Here is a 10,000-nt window from a genome sequence, read left to right as displayed (position 1 = left end):
CATACAGTCAGTACCACAGCGTGTAGAGGTCAAGTGCTGTTTAGATGCACAGCACTTTGAATTGCCCCTTTTGTATGAAATGTGCTATACAAATAAACTTGCCTTGCCTTGCCTTACACACATCCCAGCCCCCTGTAGTTCTGCTGTAACTGCCGCTCTCTCTCTCTATCGAAAAAGCACACACACACACACACATGCACGCAAACACACACACACACACACACACACACACGCAAGTCTCTCTCTCTCTGTCACACACTTCTCTTGGTGTGAAGCGGGCCTCGGGGTGGACTGGCCCGTGTCAATACGACTCTCATCACACTTAACATTCACAAAGACCATTGATCGACAAACTTGTCTCGCACAAAGCACCAGCAGAATTACAGATCCCCCCCCCCCCGTGCCCCCCCACTCATCCCCTCATACCCCCCCCCCCCACCTCCCTCGCCTACCTGCCAATAGAGGTGCTTTGTGATCGGTCCAGACATTCAGCACAGTTTGATCAGCTCAGCTGAGCCCCGCGGCCTCCAGCTCACACTGTAGTGTGTAGTGTATAGTGAGACTGTAGTGTGTAGTAGTATAGTGAGACTGTAGTATTGTAGCAGTATAGTGAGACTGTAGTATCGTAGCAGTATAGTGAGACTGTAGTATCGTAGCAGTATGGTGAGACTGTAGTATTGTAGCAGTATAGTGAGACTGTAGTATTGTAGCAGTATAGTGAGACTGTAGTATTGTAGCAGTATAGTGAGACTGTAGTATTGTAGCAGTATAGTGAGACTGTAGTATTGTAGTAGTATAGTGAGACTGTAGTATTGTAGTTGTATAGTGAGACTGTAGTATTGTAGTAGTATAGTGAGACTGTAGTATTGTAGTTGTATAGTGAGACTGTAGTATTGTAGTATAGTGAGACTGTAGTATTGTAGCAGTATAGTGAGACTGTAGTATTGTAGCAGTATAGTGAGACTGTAGTATTGTAGCAGTATAGTGAGACTGTAGTATTGTAGCAGTATGGTGAGACTGTAGTATTGTAGCAGTATAGTGAGACTGTAGTATTGTAGCAGTATAGTGAGACTGTAGTATTGTAGCAGTATGGTGAGACTGTAGTATTGTAGCAGTATAGTGAGACTGTAGTATTGTAGCAGTATAGTGAGACTGTAGTATTGTAGCAGTATAGTGAGACTGTAGTATTGTAGTAGTATAGTGAGACTGTAGTATTGTAGCAGTATAGTGAGACTGTAGTATTGTAGTAGTATAGTGAGACTGTAGTATTGTAGTAGTATAGTGAGACTGTAGTATTGTAGTTGTATAGTGAGACTGTAGTATTGTAGTTGTATAGTGAGACTGTAGTATTGTAGTTGTATAGTGAGACTGTAGTATTGTAGCAGTATAGTGAGACTGTAGTATTGTAGTAGTATAGTGAGACTGTAGTATTGTAGCAGTATAGTGAGACTGTAGTATTGTAGTTGTATAGTGAGACTGTAGTATTGTAGCAGTATAGTGAGACTGTAGTATTGTAGTAGTATAGTGAGACTGTAGTATTGTAGCAGTATAGTGAGACTGTAGTATTGTAGCAGTATAGTGAGACTGTAGTATTGTAGCAGTATAGTGAGACTGTAGTATTGTAGTAGTATAGTGAGACTGTAGTATTGTAGCAGTATAGTGAGACTGTAGTATTGTAGTAGTATAGTGAGACTGTAGTATTGTAGTTGTATAGTGAGACTGTAGTATTGTAGCAGTATAGTGAGACTGTAGTATTGTAGTAGTATAGTGAGACTGTAGTATTGTAGTTGTATAGTGAGACTGTAGTATTGTAGCAGTATAGTGAGACTGTAGTATTGTAGTTGTATAGTGAGACTGTAGTATTGTAGCAGTATAGTGAGACTGTAGTATTGTAGTAGTATAGTGAGACTGTAGTATTGTAGCAGTATGGTGAGACTGTAGTATTGTAGCAGTATAGTGAGACTGTAGTATTGTAGCAGTATAGTGAGACTGTAGTATCGTATAGGGCTGCACGATTAATCGATTTTAAATCGAAATCGCGATTTGAAATTATGCGATTAGCTAATCGCAAAGCCTGCGATTTGCCTGCGATTTTTTTTTTTTTTTTTTTTTTTTTTTTTACTTTTTTTTTTTTTTTTGCTATTTAGCTGACGCTTTTAATCCAAAGCGATTTACAATTACGAATTACAGGGACATTCCCCCTGGAGTAACTGAGGGCTAAGTGCCTTACTCAAGGGCACACTAGTAGTGGTGTGGTTTCAGGCGGGATTTGAACTCACACAACCTTCCGATCACAAGTCCAACTCACTAGACCACCACTACCCGTATGGGATACGTCATACAGCGCGTCGGATTCAACGTCAATGAACGTCAACGTCAATGAACGTCAACAATGAACGTCAACAATGAACGTGAACGTCAATGAACGTCAACGTCAATGAACGCACACCAACAACATCGCACGTGAAACGCCCACGTTTCGGTAGCTAGCAATAGCAACATTCATGGTGGATAATGGCTTCAGCAGAAGTAGTTTGATGGTATCATGTGGTAATGCTCTCTGAAAATAGATAGATTCATCCAATCACCTGCCAAGTATTTTTTGAAAGTACCTGCCCTTTTCCAAACATCTTCCAATTAAGCTTTCCTAGATGGTTGTGTGAAACAAACCACCTGAGTCAGGTTAGTAATGCTCCATCACATGTTTTAATCTGAAGCTTGATTTTAAAGCAACCCAACTTTAAAGCAACCCAATGTAAGTTTAGTTCTTTCACTCGTAGCTCGGGCTGTGGGGGTGCTAGAGGAGGGAGCCTCTAAGTCCCCTGAAGACGTACAAACAAACTGCACGTTGATACGACCTTCCTAGCCGGAGATATGGCCACACTTTACAAAAACGTTTTTTTTTTTTTTTTTGCTATTTAAAAAAAAAATAATCGCAAATTAATCGCAATCGCGATATCTGTCCAAATAATCGCAATTCGATTTTTTCCCCAAATCGTGCAGCCCTAGTATCGTAGCAGTATAGTGAGACTGTAGTATTGTAGCAGTATAGTGAGACTGTAGTATTGTAGCAGTATAGTGATACTGTAGTATTGTAGTTGTATAGTGAGACTGTAGTATTGTAGCAGTATAGTGAGACTGTAGTATTGTAGCAGTATAGTGAGACTGTAGTATTGTAGTAGTATAGTGAGACTGTAGTATTGTAGCAGTATAGTGAGACTGTAGTATTGTGGCAGTATAGTGAGACTGTAGTATTGTAGCAGTATAGTGAGACTGTAGTATTGTAGTAGTATGGTGAGACTGTAGTATTGTAGTAGTATAGTGAGACTGTAGTATTGTAGCAGTATAGTGAGACTGTAGTATTGTAGTAGTATGGTGAGACTGTAGTATTGTAGCAGTATAGTGAGACTGTAGTATCGTAGCAGTATAGTGAGACTGTAGTATTGTAGTTGTATAGTGAGACTGTAGTATTGTAGCAGTATAGTGAGACTGTAGTATTGTAGTAGTATAGTGAGACTGTAGTATTGTAGTTGTATAGTGAGACTGTAGTATTGTAGTAGTATAGTGAGACTGTAGTATTGTAGTTGTATAGTGAGACTGTAGCAGTATAGTGAGACTGTAGTATTGTAGTTGTATAGTGAGACTGTAGTATTGTAGCAGTATAGTGAGACTGTAGTATTGTAGTAGTATAGTGAGACTGTAGTATTGTAGTTGTATAGTGAGACTGTAGTATTGTAGCAGTATAGTGAGACTGTAGTATTGTAGTAGTATAGTGAGACTGTAGTATTGTAGCAGTATAGTGAGACTGTAGTATTGTAGTAGTATAGTGAGACTGTAGTATTGTAGTTGTATAGTGAGACTGTAGTATTGTAGTTGTATAGTGAGACTGTAGTATTGTAGTTGTATAGTGAGACTGTAGTATTGTAGCAGTATAGTGAGACTGTAGTATTGTAGTAGTATAGTGAGACTGTAGTATTGTAGTTGTATAGTGAGACTGTAGTATTGTAGCAGTATAGTGAGACTGTAGTATTGTAGTAGTATAGTGAGACTGTAGTATTGTAGTAGTATAGTGAGACTGTAGTATTGTAGTTGTATAGTGAGACTGTAGTATTGTAGCAGTATAGTGAGACTGTAGTATTGTAGTAGTATAGTGAGACTGTAGTATTGTAGTTGTATAGTGAGACTGTAGTATTGTAGCAGTATAGTGAGACTGTAGTATTGTAGTAGTATAGTGAGACTGTAGTATTGTAGCAGTATAGTGAGACTGTAGTATTGTAGCAGTATAGTGAGACTGTAGTATTGTAGTTGTATAGTGAGACTGTAGTATTGTAGCAGTATAGTGAGACTGTAGTATTGTAGTTGTATAGTGAGACTGTAGTATTGTAGTAGTATAGTGAGACTGTAGTATTGTAGTTGTATAGTGAGACTGTAGTATTGTAGCAGTATAGTGAGACTGTAGTATTGTAGTAGTATAGTGAGACTGTAGTATTGTAGCAGTATAGTGAGACTGTAGTATTGTAGTAGTATGGTGAGACTGTAGTATTGTAGCAGTATAGTGAGACTGTAGTATCGTAGCAGTATAGTGAGACTGTAGTATTGTAGTAGTATAGTGAGACTGTAGTATTGTAGCAGTATAGTGAGACTGTAGTATTGTAGCAGTATAGTGAGACTGTAGTATTGTAGTAGTATAGTGAGACTGTAGTATTGTAGTTGTATAGTGAGACTGTAGTATTGTAGCAGTATAGTGAGACTGTAGTATTGTAGTAGTATAGTGAGACTGTAGTATTGTAGTTGTATAGTGAGACTGTAGTATTGTAGTTGTATAGTGAGACTGTAGTATTGTAGTTGTATAGTGAGACTGTAGCAGTATAGTGAGACTGTAGTATCATAGTAGTATAGTGAGACTGTACTATCGCTTTTATCCAAAGCGACTTACAACAAGTACATTTGTGACACGTTCTGGCAAAAGGGGTAACAAGTCGGCAACCAATCAAAATGTTCGAACTTGAAACACGGAAATAAATGTCGACATTGTTGAAAATCACAACACACTCGCCAGTCAAGCCAAAATATTGCAATGCAATGGATTCGGTGAGTAACCCCCACTGCTACCTAGATCTATAACACTACTATAACACTACTTAAGATTGTTAGCAGGTTCACAAAACAGGCTGTGCTAGTTGACTAGCGAGTGTGTCATTGATTTTCAACGCTGAAATGTATTTACATTTTTCTAAATAAAAGTCTGAACAATAAACCAGCTGCTGACTTGTTACTACCCCTTTCACCAGAACATGTCACATTTGTCTAAAATAAGTGAATCATCAGTCATCTTGAGCAAAACTCTATGCTAGGACCAGGTGCATTGGCAGTCCCAGTGCTAGAAAAAGCATTTATTTTAAAATGTGTATTATTAACGATGATTAGATGATCTGCACAGAGTGGGTGGGGGGTGAAGAGGTCTTTCGGAGCAGTATTAAACTTTTTAAATTTTGCATACTGAAAATGGCTACTAAATAGGCCGCAGTATGAATGCTCAATCTCAACCTTTCCCTTTGTGTTGTCACAGCCAGGTAAACAGAAGTCACGCTGATATAATGAGACGGCAACAGCAGGTTCATCAGCTGACGCACGTTCTATTTAGCATCACTGTAATTAATCAATGATTTCCCACAATGCAAGGTGTCAGTGCCTGGAATGAATCGGGTTTGTGTCTTTTCAACTGACAATTCACAAGTGAAACTTAGGTAAGCTTTATTTCTGTCCTATTTTTTATTTAAGTCCTATTACTTTGTCTGTACAGCATCTGTTATTGTTTGTTGGAAACAGTTGGTGTGTATTGATAATTACTTCCTAATAATGAACTTCATTTTGCGTTACTTCAAAAAGTAACATCTGGGTGAAATTGGTATTTAGGTATACCGGTACTACAACAACCCCCAAGTGAATGAAAAGTACTCCTTGGCTACAACAATTGTCTAATTAAACTATTACCATGCAGTTTCTAGGTGAATTAAAGGGCCATAAAATAAAATGTTTTGACATTTTAATTGACAATAATTTATGTCCATGAAAAGGAGCACATTTATGGAGAGAAAAAACTAAATTAGCTTTAGCCTGACAGTAATGTTGAGTTAATGGCCATCTCCCATTTAAATTATTGTCAGGTTGAATCCTCTGGATACCATATGATTTTAATTAATGAAAGAGCGAGAGAGAGAAAGAGAGAGAGTGAGAGAGAGAGAGAGAGAGAGAGAGAGAGAGAGAGAGAGAGAGAGAGAGAGAGGCAGAGGAAGGGAGAGTGTGGAGTAGAAACACAGGGGAAACAAGGGATGGAAAAAAAACCTGGAGGGGTGAAGGAGGAGATGGAAGGATGAAGGAGGTGGTGAAGGGGTGAAGGAGGAGATGGAGGATATGGAGGAGAGGGAGGGGGTGGAGGAGATGGAGGGATGGAGGGGTGAAGGGGGAGGTGGAGGGGTGGAGGGGTGAAGGGGGAGATGGAGGGATGGAGGGGTGAAGGGGGAGATGGAGGGGTGAAGGAAGGATGGAGAAGTGAAGGAGGAATGGAGGATTGAAGGAGGGAGATAGAGAGTCGAAGGAGGGAGCTGGAGGTGTGAAGGAGGGATGGAGGGGTGAAGGAGGGATGGAGGGGTGAAGGAGGGATGGAGGGATGAAGGAGGGATGGAGGGGTGAAGGAGGGATGGAGGGGTGAAGGAGGGATGGAGGGGTGAAGGAGGGATGGAGGGGTCAAGGAGGGATGGAGGGGTGAAGGAGGGATGGAGGGGTGAAGGAGGGATGGAGGGGTGAAGGAGGGATGGAGGGATGAAGGAGGGATGGAGGAGGGATGGAGGGAGCTGGAGGGGTGAAGGAGGGAGCTGGAGGGGTGAAGGAGGGAGCTGGAGGGGTGAAGGAGGGATGGAGGGGTGAAGGAGGGAGATGGAGGGATGAAGGAGGGATGGAGGGGTGAAGGAGGGATGGAGGGGTGAAGGGGGAGATGGAGGGGTGAAGGAGGGATGGAGGGGTGAAGGGGGAGATGGAGGGATGAAGGAGGGATGGAGGGGTGAAGGGGGAGATGGAGGGGGGAAGGAGGGATGGAGGGGTGAAGGGGGAGATGGAGGGATGAAGGAGGAGGTGGAGGGGTGAAGAGTGGGAGGAGGGGTGAAGGGGGAGATGGAGGGATGAAGGAGGAGATGGAGGGATGAAGGAGGAGATGGAGGGATGAAGGAGGAGGTGGAAGGGTGACGGAGGAGATGGAGGGGTGAAGAGCGGGAGGAGGGGTGAAGGAGGGATGGAGGGGTGAAGGGGGAGATGGAGGGATGAAGGGGGAGCTGGAGGGGTGAAGGAGGAGGTGGAGGGATGAAGGAGGGATGGAGGGATGAAGGAGGAGGTGGAGGGGTGAAGGAGGGATGGAGGGGTGAAGGGGGAGATGGAGGGATGAAGGAGGAGGTGGAGGGGTGAAGAGTGGGAGGAGGGGTGAAGGGGGAGATGGAGGGATGAAGGAGGAGATGGAGGGATGAAGGAGGAGATGGAGGGATGAAGGAGGAGGTGGAAGGGTGACGGAGGAGATGGAGGGGTGAAGAGCGGGAGGAGGGGTGAAGGAGGGATGGAGGGGTGAAGGGGGAGATGGAGGGATGAAGGGGGAGCTGGAGGGGTGAAGGAGGAGGTGGAGGGATGAAGGAGGGATGGAGGGATGAAGGAGGAGGTGGAGGGGTGAAGGAGGGATGGACGGGTGAAGGGGGAGATGGAAGGGTGAAGGAGGGGTGAAGGGGGGATGGAGGGGTGAAGGAGGGATGGAGGGGTGAAGGAGGGATGGAGGGGTGAAGGGGGCGATGGAGGGATGAAGGAGGGATGGAGGGGTGAAGGAGGGATGGAGGGGTGAAGGAGGGATGGAGGGGTGAAGGGGGCGATGGAGGGATGAAGGAGGGATGGAGGGGGCGATGGAGGGATGAAGGAGGGATGGAGGGGTGAAGAAGGGAGCCATGGCCACTGGGAGACTGTCTCATCAGCCCATCCTCTTACTAAACGCAGCTTTGAATAGAAACAATGACATCTTGAGCCGGTTTCACAGAGAAAGCTTAAGCCTAATCCTAGACTAAAAAGCATCTTATAATGGAGATTTTACATTGAAAGTGTGATTTAGTCCAGGACTAGGCTTAAAACCTTGTCCGTGAAACTGGCCCATTGTGATGTAAACTACTTGAGCAATCTGTACTGAGCAGAGATCTGTTGCTTTGCTATCGTTAATATGGGAGGAAAAAAAAGTACATTAACACTCACACGTTCACACACACACACACGCGCGCGCACGCACACACACACACACACACACACACACACACACTCACACACACACACTCACACACACACACACACACACGCACACACGCACACGCACTCGCGCACACACACATAAAAACAGTTGTTGAGAGGATTCCTCTAATCCCCTCTGGTCTTCATGACCTCATTGAGGCCACTTATTCCAGGGAGGTCATTATGGCAAACTGACGTGTTCCTGACTGTAGCAGAGGACGGGGCTGTGGGCGAGCCTGGGTCTGGACCCCTCCTCGGGGGGGGGGGGGTTCTTAGAGACTGGACGGCCACAGGGCTCTATCTATATACCCTGTATGTAATTAGAATAGGATGTAATTGGGTTACTCTACTTGTGTGTCGATGACCCATACAGAAAAAAAACGAAGACGAAATAACGATACAACGATACCCCCCCCCCCCCAACCCCAACCCCTCCCCGTCTGCCTGGTTATGGGTAATTAATTAGCAAGCTGTTCCCCAGTGAGAGGGCCAAACAGGAGAGGAGCGCATCGATGCACTCAGACAGGTTCCCAGCGCGCTGCTCTGAGAGACTGTTGATAACACTAACAGTTATCCAGGGGGCAGTTATCCCCTGTAGCCCCAGGTTTTCATCCAGGAATACCGGATATAGCAGATTTCAGGTGTGGTTTTTTAAATTATTGTTATTATTATTATTATTCGCTGTGTGGGTCACGAAAATGCTTGGAGGCAATGGAACCAGTCCTGTGACACTACCTTCTCATTGGCTTAGATTGGGCTGTACTGTATGGCGATATCCCTGGAGGAGTGGGTTTGTTACAGAGGCATGCTACTACAAAGGCGCCTCATGCATTTCTAGCCTACTGTAACCGATTCAGATCACACACTTTACCCCTGAATGCCATCTTTTTTCAGCTTTTTTTTCTCCCTCTTTCTCTCTCTCTTCCCCTCTTCCTCTCCTTCATTCAACGTATAATTATCCACTCACACTACCATTCCCCCTCTTCCAAACCATCTGCACGACACGTGATCCAAATCCTTACATTTTTTTCCCCCTCCTTCTTTCTTATTTTCTTTACATTCTTCTCTTCCTCTTTAGTAATTCATCAAATATTCCTTGCCCTTGTTCTGCTATCAACCCCATCCCCCCTACCCCCCAATCATTCCCTCTCATCTCTGCACCTCCACCCCTCTTGCGGTTTGTTCTGTGATCTCCCTGTGTCTGAAAGCCCTTCTGACGGCCTCAGAGTGACAGGAGGCGACAAACTGACAAATTTCAAAAAGAAACCGACACGTGCGACGATCACACGGACGTTTCCGATCACGTCATTTTTTACGGAAGACACCGAGGAAAAAATGGAAGCGGATCACGAGCAAAAGCCTCACAGTGCTTTGACTCAAATGATATTTCAATTAGTCGGGGGGTGGGGGTCTGGGGGGGGGGGGGCTCTTTCAATAACTCTATTGAAAGAGTGATTGCACAGTCCTATCCTACCCGATTCCATCAAAGTAAGACCTACAAAAGACAGGATCAGTGATCGGGATATCAAGGGAAATGTGTTAAATGTTAGATGCACGCTGATATCAGTGGCAGAGGAATGACACTCGGAGACGCTAAGACACAGTACGTGGGCTGCTGCAGTATCACAGTATTGGGTCTCCTCTTCTATTCTTAGCCTGCCGCCTTCCTTCAAAGAGTCACACATGACTG

Source organism: Nansenia antarctica, assembly GCF_963989245.1.
Source record: "Nansenia antarctica genome assembly, chromosome: 2".
Taxonomy (NCBI): Eukaryota; Metazoa; Chordata; class Actinopteri; order Argentiniformes; family Microstomatidae; genus Nansenia; species Nansenia antarctica.
This window is presented reverse-complemented; position numbering follows the sequence as displayed.